Source organism: Canis lupus, chromosome 25 (genome assembly GCF_003254725.2).
Source record: "Canis lupus dingo isolate Sandy chromosome 25, ASM325472v2, whole genome shotgun sequence".
NCBI classification, from domain to species: domain Eukaryota; kingdom Metazoa; phylum Chordata; class Mammalia; order Carnivora; family Canidae; genus Canis; species Canis lupus.
Window position 1 is genome coordinate 22,552,778 of NC_064267.1, and position 13,361 is coordinate 22,566,138.

General features: G+C 34.9%; 1 protein-coding gene across 1 annotated transcript in view; it reads left to right on the forward strand.

Annotated features, from left to right (window-relative positions):
• Positions 1–13,361, forward strand: part of GALNTL6 (polypeptide N-acetylgalactosaminyltransferase like 6) — a 1,158,724-nt gene that overhangs the window by 3,699 nt on the left and 1,141,664 nt on the right. The window lies entirely within an intron of this gene.

The following is a 13,361-nucleotide window of genomic DNA, read 5'->3' on the forward strand; positions in this document are numbered from 1 at the left end:
AAAACACGTCACGTGCCCATATAAGCAGTCTATTTTTACAGCAGTTTTGTGTAAAACAGCATTTGTGGTGCTAAATGTGATGTGATAGTGGGGTCACAGGAATTGAAAACCTTTACTGTATTAAATAGTTCAATTATTACAGTGGGCTGTAGGGAAGTACTTTAATTTATAGAGACTCAAAATCATAGAATGGCTAATACTCTTTAAATTCTCCTAATCTGAAAATAAAAAATAAAAAAAAAATAAATTCTCCTATTTTTATTTTGCCAGAGTTCATCACTAATAGTTGTCTACCTACTATTCAGTATATATAGTATTTATTATACAATCTGAAACAAAGTGAAGGTAAACAGAAAACACTGACAGAAACTATGTATTAATTTTCATACTGTTTAGTATCTTCACATTTTTATCCTCATTTTTATACGATTACGAGTAACTTGCACTTATTGTCATTTAACATTAAGAATAATATTTCTGATAGTTCCCATAATACTTGAATATTTGCTCCATCTATGATGCAGAAAAGAAAAAAAAATGAAATAAAAATTCCCAGATTATTCATTTAAAAGTTTTTTTTTTCTTTTCTCTCACATGAGAGAAAAGACCAAATAAGATTGAAAAAATTTAATAATACAATAATTAAGATGTGTATTTTATTGTTTGGGCTCTGCAAAGTTGGAATCCCAGTTACTGAAATAATTTTTAAGCTTTTGAGACTTTTAATGTTTTAGAAAAATTTGAAGATATTTTATAGTTTTGGTTTATATGTTATTAAGTTATCAGTCATAATGTTCATATGTTATTTTAAGTTGAGTTAATTTTGTCACTTGTTTGCTCTTATTGAGATGATATAATTATCTCCTTTATTTTGTTTAGAAATATATATGTATATTACAAAATAATTTATTGATAATGAAGGTGGCATTTAGCTGAGAATGATTACTATATGATTATTGTATAATACTTCTCATTTTTCTCTTAAAATTTGAATTGCTATTTTTCTTTACTTTCAGCTGCATTTAAATTAAAATTATATATTTAGATCTTAATTAAGCAGTGTATTAGGATAATTAGACAAAACAATATTTTAGAGCAAAACTACTTCATTCTTATACCTTTATTATTATACCTTTCTAACTAATTGTTCATACAGGAATAGGTAAATAAAAACTACCCCTAAACCACTTTCTTTCCCTAAATACATTAAGAAGATTAGTAAAAAAAAAAAAAAAAAAAAAAAGTAGCTGCAGTTTGGCAACTAAGTTGCAAATAATATGACTTACAGAAATAATGCAAGAATATTCAGGGTATGACAAAGATCTTGCAATAACTTTGCGAATTATTTTTGAAATGAAAGAACTATAGTCAAAATTGCAGAATTTTAAATCAGACATTTTCAGAATTATTCAGAATGATTTTAGAAACTTAAGCTTGCCTTCGATTTTTCTACCACGTTAAAAAAAGAACAAAACTAAACTAAACTAAATACTCAGGTCACTTTTAAATTGTAGAACCTTCTTCTTTGTACTTTGAATTTTTATTGGTGAAATTGGGCAAATCATGCTTGCCACATAAGGTATGTAAAGTCCTGATCACATCTTGGGTATGGAAAGTATGGTGTGGTAACGTTTTGTTTTTAGTCAGATCCACATGTAAGCTGTGCGTGACAGATGTGGGATTTTGCCTTCATTTAAAAACAAAATCTCTCCTGAAAGATTCCTCGTCATCTTTTATCAACTCTTCTAAAGTTAATCAGCACCACACATCGAGGGGATTCTTTCTTTTGGTGAAGAACATTTTTTCCCCCATGGCATTTTAAACCTGCTTTATGATGTGAAAATGTCAGATAATTGGTACTGAGTGTATGCAAACTGCCTTATGCTTTCCTTTGTCATGCTGATCACTAAAGCAGTAGAGTGTGTCTGTGTTTCTTTTCCAGCAAACACCTTAAAAGAGCTAAGGACAGGAGAAAAAAAATTAAGGTTTTCTCTTCTCTCTTCCTGTTCTCAGGATTATCAATACACTAAGTGTGAAATGATGTATTAGTTTGAGCCATACTGTTCTTAATTAGCTAAAATGTAGGTTTTAAATTAGGATTTTAAAGGACCTTTTCTTGAATTTATGGAAAATCCATTCTGAGTCGCTACAGGATCGCACCACACAGACCACTGTAACAAGTGTCTTAATTATTTGCTGTGACCTCGTAGATCGCAACATGATTAGTTCATCACCTTGCCTCCTGGGAGACTATGTGAAACACAGTCTTCTGTTCGCAATCTGGTAAAAAATTAGATAGGTTTTTCTCCCGTTCATTGCTGTATTCGATAAGCTGTGCTGAATCAATTAGACTCCTATAAGGTTTTTTTGTTTGTTTTCTGTAAGAGAAACCAAGTCAAGACTGGAATATGTGGGGAAAAGGGTAAGAAAGTTTGGGTGTTCTAAGTGGTTTAGAGAAGAGAATTGAGGAGTTTGCTTTGTTTTGTTTTTTAAAGTTTTGTCAGGAATAGCCATGACAACCTTTAGGAAGTTTGCAACTGTGTCTCACCTTGTAACACTTTTATACAGATGAAAAGTCAGCTGAGGTACATCAAGAATAACCTTAAAGGAAGGGATACAAATTAAGATGAGGAAAAGATGTTAGGCATTGTAAATGGGATATAGAATCAGATGTGGTTGTGCTTTGTCTAAGCAGTCACTCATTTTTCATTTGCTTGGCTTGCTTATGATGAAGAGGTGAGCACTGGAGACTTCTGATTCTTAAAACCATCTTACATGACTACATTGTTCTTCTCTTTCCTTCATATTTTCATGTGTTGACAAGGTACCATTATAGAATTAAAGGTAAAAATATGCCACGAAATAGAAGGTTCTCAGGATGATAGTAAAAGTAAAGACACACTCATAAACTAGATACTTGCTCTCCATATGACCACCATCTGTCACACCATAAAGCTAACAATTCCTAAATTCTCTCAAAATGCAGTTGTAATTCTTGAATGCGCAACAAGAAAGAACAAATAAAAACTGTTTGTGCTACTGACAATATATATTTAGACAGGCATGAACATATGTGTATTCACACATATGGATTTATTTAAAGGTTGAAAAGGTTGAAAAGAAGAGACAGCATCCACAAATGTTCAAGAACACGATTACCACCACTGTTCCTCTCCAATATGCTGGTATCTGTTACTACCAAACTTCAACTAGGTGGCCAGAAAGAGGGTGAAAAAATAAAAAGTAAATTTAGAATAAAGGAAAGTCACATGAATGTTTTCTGCAACTTTTCTACTTCTAGTATAATGGGGAAAAGTATGGACCGGATTAGCTGTATTCTCAAAGTATTCATTTCACATATTCATTTAGCAGCACACATACACATACATCCCCATGCGTGGTCTCACTTATAAAGAAAAAATAAATCTACCCAACTGTTTCATTTTGTGTATTTTTTTTTTTTTTACTATTGTAACTTTATGCTTTTTCCATTGCTTTGAATCCACAAGAGGCTGTTAGTCGAGTTTGAAGCGTCATTTAAATATTACTAGTGTAATTCTAGGAAAGTACGGAGAGATAAAGAAATGCATCTGTTTCTAGAAGTACTTACATCAATTTAGCAAGTGTGAGACTCATAGCAAGGATTTAGCTTGTTAGACTTGCACAGATTATAAATAGGGTGTTTCGTTTGTTATCTGGTAATAGAATCAATGCAGTTGTGGTTGCCATAGACGATGGTGGTGGCTATCAGCTCTCTATTGCAACGAGTGGGGTGGTGTCTCAATTCGGACTGAGAAGGCTAATTTAAAATTTATTGCCCAATTACTCATGGAATGTTATTTTCAGTACTTGAAGTCTAGAAAGCCCGAGACAGGGAATTTTATTATAAATCATTTTGAACTGTTTTATCATAATAAAAATGACCACATTGTCAGGGCTGCCACCCAAGTTTGAGTGAGTTGAGCTTTTCTTTTTCCTTATTTTTGGCATGTCTCCTCAGCAAAAGAATCTAGTTGAACTTAATTTTAGGAGGAATATCAGAATTTCCATTCTATCTTGTTCTCTTTTAGTATGTAAGGATGTAGGATCTGGAACCAAATTCTCAGGGTTCAAATTCTGGTTCCAGCACTTAGCACTTTGTGACATTTAGCACGTCATTGATCTTTACTAAATCTGTTTTCTCTTAAGTCAAATGAGGAAGACAATACTTTTCTTGTAGTGTTATAGTGAGGACTAAATGCTTAGTATCTTGAACAGCATATAATAAGGATTAATGAATATAGATTGTTTTTATGGTATAAGCATTTATAAGCAATCATTGCCATTAGCAAGGAAATTAGTGTTTGTTTAATAAATATTTGCAGATGGTTTCTCTTTGCAAAGTTGTGTCAAGAAAGCACAGCAAAAGAATGAATATGGTAGAGGACTGTCATTGATGTGTTAAATCCGGAAAGAAGGGACTGTTCAATAAACGAATAGGGTCTAGAAAATGAAAGGGTTTTTTCTTTGCAATTTTTTGGTCCAATGCTTAAGGACAGGTTTTTAATTTTATTTTTCATATAATCATTTATTGCAAAAAATGAATTTTTTTGGTATATTGCATTCAAAGTTATTTTAAAAATCGAAGCTTTTAATAGAAGAGATTTTTTTAAAAGTAATACTTCTTTGTAGTGACCACTTTCATTTCCCATAATAAATAATGCCCATAAAAAAAATAATAATAATAATGCCCATGCCTCACATATAGGCATTTTTTCTCTACATTAATTACAAACAAGAACCTGAGAACTACTTTTGCTGTTTAAATCTTGGCTATGAGAGAGACTGGATTAATCTGAAGAAAAAGTTAAAAAGCAGAATAGAAACTATCAAAATCATGAATCTACTTTATAAAGAGTTATTATTTCCTTCAGTGGAGTTAGGAGGTACGGAAAAAGCATATTGCATGTGCCCATTCTTAATTTTCTAAATAGTGAATTGGTGAGGTTAAATTGATATTCATGAAACAAAAACAAGCACTAAATGGTAGAATTTTCTATGTGTATCATGGACCTTTGGAAGAGGGAGAAAGCGGTATGATCTCTGGACCCATTAGAGCTCCATTCTTTTAGGGGGAAATGTTGAGCCACATCTTATCAGAATTAGACAGGGTTGGGATTAGGCTAAGGGTTAGGACAGATACTTCAAGTTCCAAATTTGGGCTCACCACTTCCCAGAACATGTCCTCTTGTGCAAGTCACTTAATGTCTTAGAACCTCAGGTCTTCGTGTGTTAACACAGATATTATCTTATAAAGGGTAGCAGAGAGAACTCACTGGATTAATATATGGAAATTGCCCTGGTGCATAGTAAGTCAAGTAAGGGAAACTAAACAAATAGCATCGCTGCCTTTTTTTCAGTTTTTAGGGTATTCATTAAAGGTAGTGAATACGCTTAATATTGGGCAAACTCAGTAAATTTATAATAAAAAAATCACTATTAATTTGTTTATTAATGATAATAGAGATGTTTATTGGCTATACGTACCAACGATACTATGCTACACCCTGCGGCAAGTAAGTGATTAAGGGATAAATCTGTTTTCAATTAACTTACAATCTGCTCATTAGGAAAAGGCATGCACACACCCATAATACGGGGATGGATTAAATTGTTTCACAAGAAATACATGTTCTAATCATTTACAGTTTAGAAGAGGTAGAGAAAACGTCAGTTATTGTGTAAGATTTATGTGGCCTTAAGTGTTTTGTGCAAATATACTGATTTAATTGTCCAACAATTCATTGAGATAGGTTCTTTTGAATAACTCAGTTCAGAGTTAAGTAAGGCACAAAGACGAAAAACTTGAGTTTGTGCACTCTGGATTCATAAAAAGAAAAAAATAACGAACAGTGTTAATAGCTGTGTAGTTTAAGGCAAGTGAGAACTTTGAAAAAGTGAATGGGTTTGATAATGTGTCCCTGATACTCTCTTGATTGAAGTTACATGCAGTGATAGAGGTATACACAGAATTGTAAGTGGTTAAATGGTAAGACTAAACAATACAACTGAAATATCTTACAAGATTGATAATAAGTATTTGTGGGCCTGGCATTGATATAAACAGCTGAATGTGAGGTCTTGTTTGGTAGGAGACCAGAGAAGCCAAAGAGGGCTGATGCATAAGGCCAGTCCCTAAGGAAAATGAAGATAGATGGAAAAAAAAAAAAAAAAAAAGGCAGAAAGAAGCAGAAAAGGTTGTTAGGACCTGAAAGGTAAATATAGAGCATGTTTCTGTTATAGTTCAGCAGAGAGGTTTGAGATTTTTCCTATGCAGTTATCTTACTAATTTGGAGAGATAATTGAACATTTGTGAAATGTTCTGCAAAGTGTGAAACAATATAATATGGTTATCTATAATATCTAGATAGATAGGTAATTAGATGTTTATCATAGTATATATAGTCCTGTAATGAAGATTGAAGACTATAATACTGAATGGGAATGTCAAGAAACTGTGGCAGCCACCGGGTCAATAAGACAGCAACGTACCTGTCAAAATAAATGCAGATAATGAATGGATATGCAGAGCAAAGGAAAAAAGCAATTGGTTATGTATAGGTAGTAGAATGAGGGAAGTGAAAGCATATTAATTTAAAGGAAAAGGAGATAGTAATATTAAGTTGCCAAGAATTCCAAGATAATATGTGAATAATAAAATTAATAAAATCATTATGATAAAAAATAAAATAATAAAATACAATATATTAACAATAAAAGTTAAAGTAGCATTTATGTATAGTTTCTTACCATGTACCAGACACCATGTTAAGCTGTTCTTAGTCACAGCATATCCATGGTAAAAAAAAAAGTGAGACTTTTTTTTCAAAATTTGTTAAGATCTTCCAGTGATTATTCTACCAATATTGAAGTTTTGGACTATCTATAATTTAGCGTATAATGTAACTACATTGAATATCCTGACTGTGGGGTTGTATATTAACTTAGCTGTGAAAGGAAATACGCACAGTGGTTAAGGGCTTGGATACTAGAACCAGGCTGTCTGGTTTCAGTTCCAACCCTACCTGTGTCACTTTAGACGAGTTGCTTATCTATATTCTGTGTCTTAGATTTGCTATTTCTAAGATGGGTACAAAAAACAGTGCCTACTTGGTTGAATTGATGTGTGAGTTAAATAGGTTAATGTTCATAAAATGTTTGAGGGAGTGGATTGCACATAGCAAGCAATTTTAAAGTGTTAGCTATTATTATCTGTTAGAATTCTAGAGAATTGAGATCGGATGATAAAGGAAAAGTATGTTTCTATACCATTTCTTCCATAAACCCCATCATGAGGGTTTCTAAAGAATTGGCATTTTTTTTTTTAAGATTTATTTCTTTGAGAGAGAGAGAGAGAGAATGCACACGAGTGAAGCGGAAAGGGGCAGAGGGAAAGAATCCAATCAGACAACCTGCTGAGTGTAGATCCAGTGTGGGTCTCCCATCTCAGGACCCTGAGATCATGATCTGAGCTGAAACCAACAAGAGTTGGACACTACTGACGGAGCCACCTAGGTACCCTCAGAATTTTCATTCTTAAAAAGCTTTAAAAAAATGTGCAGTCCCACATCGGGCTTCCTGCATGGAGCCTGCTTCTCCCTCTGCCTGTGTCTCTGCCTCTCTCTCACTGTGCTGTCATGAATAAATAAATACAATCTTAAAAAAATTGTCCAAAGAAACATCTTTGACTTCTTTCTCTTTCTTCCTTTCTTTTTTTTTTTGACTTTTAGTAGCTCATATGGAAATAATATAGCACTTAGTTAAGAAGTTTTTGTAACTTAAACCAAGGACTCACATAGCCCTACACATGTCAGAGCAAACTGGATTTCATCAGAGAATCTAGTTCTTCCCAGCATCTGCAGTCAGCACCAATGCTGTTATGGTGACCTTTCCCCTCATATTTTGTGTGCTCTTCTCTCTGCAGGATGTTGATTTCTCAATGTGTATTTTGCCCTCAAGGGATAAAAACTATCTTTTAAATTATGTCATTAAGTCTGAACTTCTAAAAAAGATTATCTAAAAATGTCTTCAGGGTCGAATATTTTCTTATTTTATATAACTTGAATTTTAACATTATTGCTCTGGCTTGGTTCTGAATGATACTGTTTGGGACTGGGAAAGTGAGCTTGACAAAAGAAATACTCTCTTACTCCTAGTACTTTGGAGAAAACTGGTTGGGAAAACAGGAATGGAAAGCTGTAGAAGACTAAGCGGTGAGGGAAGATGAAAATGTAAATCGTATCATTTTTTTATGGAGCCTAACAGTAGGGTATCAGATTAACAATAACTATATAGTGGGATTGTTTCCGCCTCTTAATTTCTACAGAAACTTTCATTTTTTTCTTTTACAAACTGAAGTAAATTACATTTTCTGTATAATCCCCACATTCCAAGGCAAAGATCTTGAGTTCTAATATATGAAATATGGAGGGAAAGATAAGTACCAGAGAGGCCAAGGGGATACTATTCAAGAAAGAGTAGAAATACAAACTACTTTATCACTTTGCCCCCCTCCTCCTTTTTTCTGCTCAGAGCTGACTGTCCTCTCCTTTTCCTTTAAAATTTTCCTTAAAGAAACATTTCAAATGGGAATTGATCAATTATTAGTCCTATGAATGGACAAAAGACTTCAAACTCTAAAAACTTGAGTCTTTTGCATTATATTAAAAGAAAAAGGTTATGTTGAACCTAACTGGGTTTTCAATTATTGAAATATGTATGATGTGAGAAATACTCTTTTAGCCCAAGGCTTCTGCTGTTGATCTATGTTGCCATTGTTTTGTTTGTTATACTGGGAGCTGACACCTTATTTCAGACTCTGCCATCAGAAGGTAAATATTGCTTAGTGTGTCACCTCAAGGGACACGATCTTGTGTAAGTTAAAAATAAAAACTGGCACAAAGAAGCCCAAACTACTAGTAAAGAATCTCTCTCTGCTTTCCCACTCAGCATTTCCTCCCATTTTCTTTTTTTTTTAAATTTTTTTAAAATTTTTATTTATTTATGATAGTCATCAGAGAGCGAGAGAGAGAGAGAGAGAGAGAGAGGCAGAGACACAGGCAGAGGGAGAAGCAGGCTCCATGCACCGGGAGCCTGACGTGGGATTCGATCCCGGGTCTCCAGGATCGCGCCCTGGGCCAAAGGCAGGCGCTAAACCACTGCGCCACCCAGGGATCCCTTTCCTCCCATTTTCTAAAGCTGTTTTCTCCAAATTCCTCTTGTCTTCTCAAATCTTCCTTGCTACCACCTGTCTTCCTATGCTCACTGGATAGCCTGGCCTCATTCTTCACTGACAGCGCAGTATTTTCATATTGGGAGAACCAAGACCTCATGCCATAAAATCAGAAAAGTGCCCACCTTTATTTCTCAGTTCTCTATTTGCCTCCTGTGACTGTGGAAAGATGTCCCTAATTTTAGGACATATTAGGGACTTTCTCTCCAGACTATCGACCATAACTTTTTTTAGGAATTTCACATTGATCTGTTGTGTGTGTGTGTGTGTGTGTGTGTGTGTGTGTTATTTTCATTTTACTTATTTTAAGTCTCTTTCTCTCTGATCCATCCTTCACATCAATATTTAAACTTGCTCTGATTTTTCCCACTATTGGAGGAGTGCAAGGAGCTAGAGCAAAGCAAAGACGGTGTCATTCTGTGTCACACACCCCTTTGGTACTGTCCTGTCTCTCTCCTCTTAACAACCAAACCTGATGCATCTACTTCCTGACTTTCTGCTTCTGTGCATGGCAGGCTGATTCCAGCTCCTCTAATCTGCATTAGGTCCTTTCAGCTGTCACTGTGAATCTCTTGGTAGGTAGTTCCCAAAGCACTTTTCATTAGTCATACTACTTGATATAATTTAACTCAACTCTCTTACCTAAAACAGTCTTCTTTATCTAAAAAGAGGGGCAGAGTAGGAGACTTAAAGAGAGAAGAGACTGGAAAGGCAGCTTTGGGAAATAAGCAAGAAGGTCAAATAGGGAAACGTGCACTGACTCTTTACTGGTACTTTAGGCTTTGCTCTGCAAACCCTTATTTTAATTCTTCTATCCCCATGGCCTATCCCAACCACCATGCATGCACAAATATATTTACCATTGTCTTTATAGACACCTACTTCTGTTCTTTTCCTTAAAATGATATTTTCTTTGGCATCTCTGCAATTCTTCTTGTCTACATTCTCGGGAGAGGACCATGAGAGAAGGGGCAGTTCACCCAGCTGCTCATAATTTCAGTTGTCAAATATAAGTTGATGACTCCCGAATCATTATATCTAATTCAGCTATCCCTCTGGACATGTGATCCACCCACCCATCTAAAATCTAGAAACATATTTTAAACCTTAGGTGTCTGCAATGAAATCTACTTTTCCTTACACTCCCTGCAGCGGTTCTCTCTTTGTGTGTCTTACCTAAATTAAGCATACCATCATCTATCTCAGTGTTCATTATGATCAGTACCTTCATTATGTTTACTTCTGAAATTCAGTCCATTGATACACATTAAAAATTCTTCCTAAAACATCTCTTTTGCATTCATTCATGTCTCTTGATGCTCCTTGCCACTGCCATGGTTGGGACCAGCAAAAACACTTCACTGGATTTCTGGAAAAGAGCCTCAACTTGATAGTCCTACCTCCAGCCTTCTCCTCCAGTCTACAATCACAGAGCCGAGTTGTTTATCCAAAGTATGTAACTGAAGGCCATGGCCATTTGTCATTCTACTCATGAGGTAGCTTCCCACATCTTCAGATTAAAGTTCAAAGTCTTTAATATGGCTTTACTGTATTAAATGCTCCTTGATAAACCCAACTGCCCACTACTTTACTGCCAAGACTCTGCAGGCTCCAACCGCTTTGAACTTCTTTTAGGTTCCTTAGAATATCATGTTCTTTCTCCTCCAGGAATTTGCATGTATTTTATCTTCAGTCTTACCTGAATAATTTCTACTTTACTTCCAAACTCTTTCTGGGAAATTTCCCCTGATTGCTCATGCTTGGCTTTGGTATCTTACCTGTTTCTATGAAAAACTTTCTTTTTCTGCCCTTTTAATGAAATTTAACAGTCTGTGTATTAACTACCAGTTTAGGTAGTTTATTCACCATTAATCAGTAACTTCCTTAAACTTAGTAGAAGTTGATTGATGGCTTTACCCTGCCCCCTTGGCAAAAAAAAAGAAAAAAATAAATTTGTCGAGGTACTAATCCCTTGAATTTGTGAATGTTACCTGAATTATCCTCCTAGGCCCTAAATCCAATGACAAGCATCCTTATAAAAGACACACAATGTGAGGGGTATTTGATGTACAGAAGGGAAGAAGACACAGACAGGGGAGGGAGATGCAGTATGAAGATAGAGGCAGAGATTGGAGTGATGCAGAATAACCCAAGCAGTTGGAAGAGGCAAAAGAGGATGGAGCCTCCAGAGGTGAGGCAGCCCTGCCATCACCTTGATTTGGAATTTCTGGCCTCCAGAACTGTGGGAGAGTAAATTTTTGTTATTCAAAGCCACCTAATTTGTGGTGATTTGTTAAAGCAGCCCCGGGAAGCTAATACAGTTAGAAATTGTCTTTTCCACGTTTTAATTCCAGTGCCCAGCATTGCCTGACCACAAGTTAGGCATTGAATAAATATTTGTTGAAAGAATGAGGAATGATAGATATGAATCGTTTTCTGAATATTGAACTTATGTTAGCTGAACTATATTTATACGAAAATAAGAGTTTGTGCAACCCATTATGTATGCATAAATGCCAAATAGGTATTATCAAACCACTGTGAATATAAAAAAGTTAAACTGTTGTCATTCTCATGAATTAGGTTCTATTTGCATGTGTTCGTTCTGTCTCTCTCTGACTAAATTTGCTGTTATGTCAAGACTTGACTGATCCTGATACTGAAAATCACAATGAGATTTCATCAAACTTGTAGACATCCGAGGTGCTATAGAAGCCATGTATGGCTCCAGTAACTTTAATGAAAAGAAGGGTCACCTTCAAACAAGCCGGTAAGATAAAGAACTGCATACAATCACAGAATGTATGCTTTCTCTAATTATAGCAACATCTGTAGTATAACTTACACTTATAAAGTGTTTAGGCACATGATGTATCTACATTAACTACTGTGGCAATTTAGGCAAGACTTATTTTAAAATTTTACTGATTTATAAAAAAGCTTGTAGTTGAGTTAATTATTACAATCTACAAGGGAGCACTAAGCAGCCCACTTCATTTAAAAAAGTCATTTTGGAAATACAGATTGACATATTTCAAGGGGTTTATTTTAATTTGAACGCTTCAGATCTTAAGACTTCTATTAACTTGATTGTCTAGCATAGGTCTTCATTTTAACAGCCCCAACTTCTTTTGAAAAAGTCTACCTTGATTTACCTGTGTTCATTTTAATTAGCAGTTGTCTAGTGGGGATGTGGAAGCAAGGAGAGGAAGGGAGAATATTCAAGGGTAAAACTTTGAAAGAGATTAGGAAAAAAATTCTAAGAGCTAGAAAAGATATGACAGGGTTTATTTGGTAGAGGCATATTTAATTCAGTGTCTTGGGGGAAATCTCTTACTGTTCTGATAATTACATAGCATTGTGTTTGATGAGATGGTCGCACAAAGCTCTTCATGATGCTAAATTACTTCAAGCACATTAATTATATTTCCTTTTCTTTGTACTAGTATGATGGTCAGCTTTGGATTTTTGAACTTCTCATTCTGATGTTTCTATCTACTGGTCACCTAACTTTGACCTTTTTTTCCCTTCAGTTGCTTTTGTGTTCATCTCAATAAGTGTGTTAAAATGATTTTCAGTGTAAGAAGGGTTACCAAGATGTATTAAGCTTTTAAAAGATGTGCAGAGGAGGGCTGGGTGATGGAGTGGATTGAGCATCTGACTCTTGATCTCAGCTCAGGTCTTCACCTCAGGGCCATTGAGTTCAGGCTCTGCACTGGGCTCTGACTGGGCATGGAGCATGGAGCCTACTTAAAAAAAAAAAAAAAAGATGTTCAAAAATATTAGAGGGAGGCTTTTTTTTGTTGTTGTTGTTTTTTAAATCAGGTCTTTTTCCTTAATGTTATCAGTCCAGTGGCATCTAGTATCAAATGCCATTTAAAACGTTCTTATAGTTGGGCAAAAATAATACATGCTATTATACATTAGCTTGTGTCATAATATTTAGATGCTAAAACATAACTTTCTAGGCACCATCACATAACAAAAACATGCCTGTGGATGTTTGGTTAAACATTTTGAGAAAATATGTGCATCTGATTATAAGCAACTTGTTTGACATGAACACTAAAGAAGTCTTTTCTGATTTACA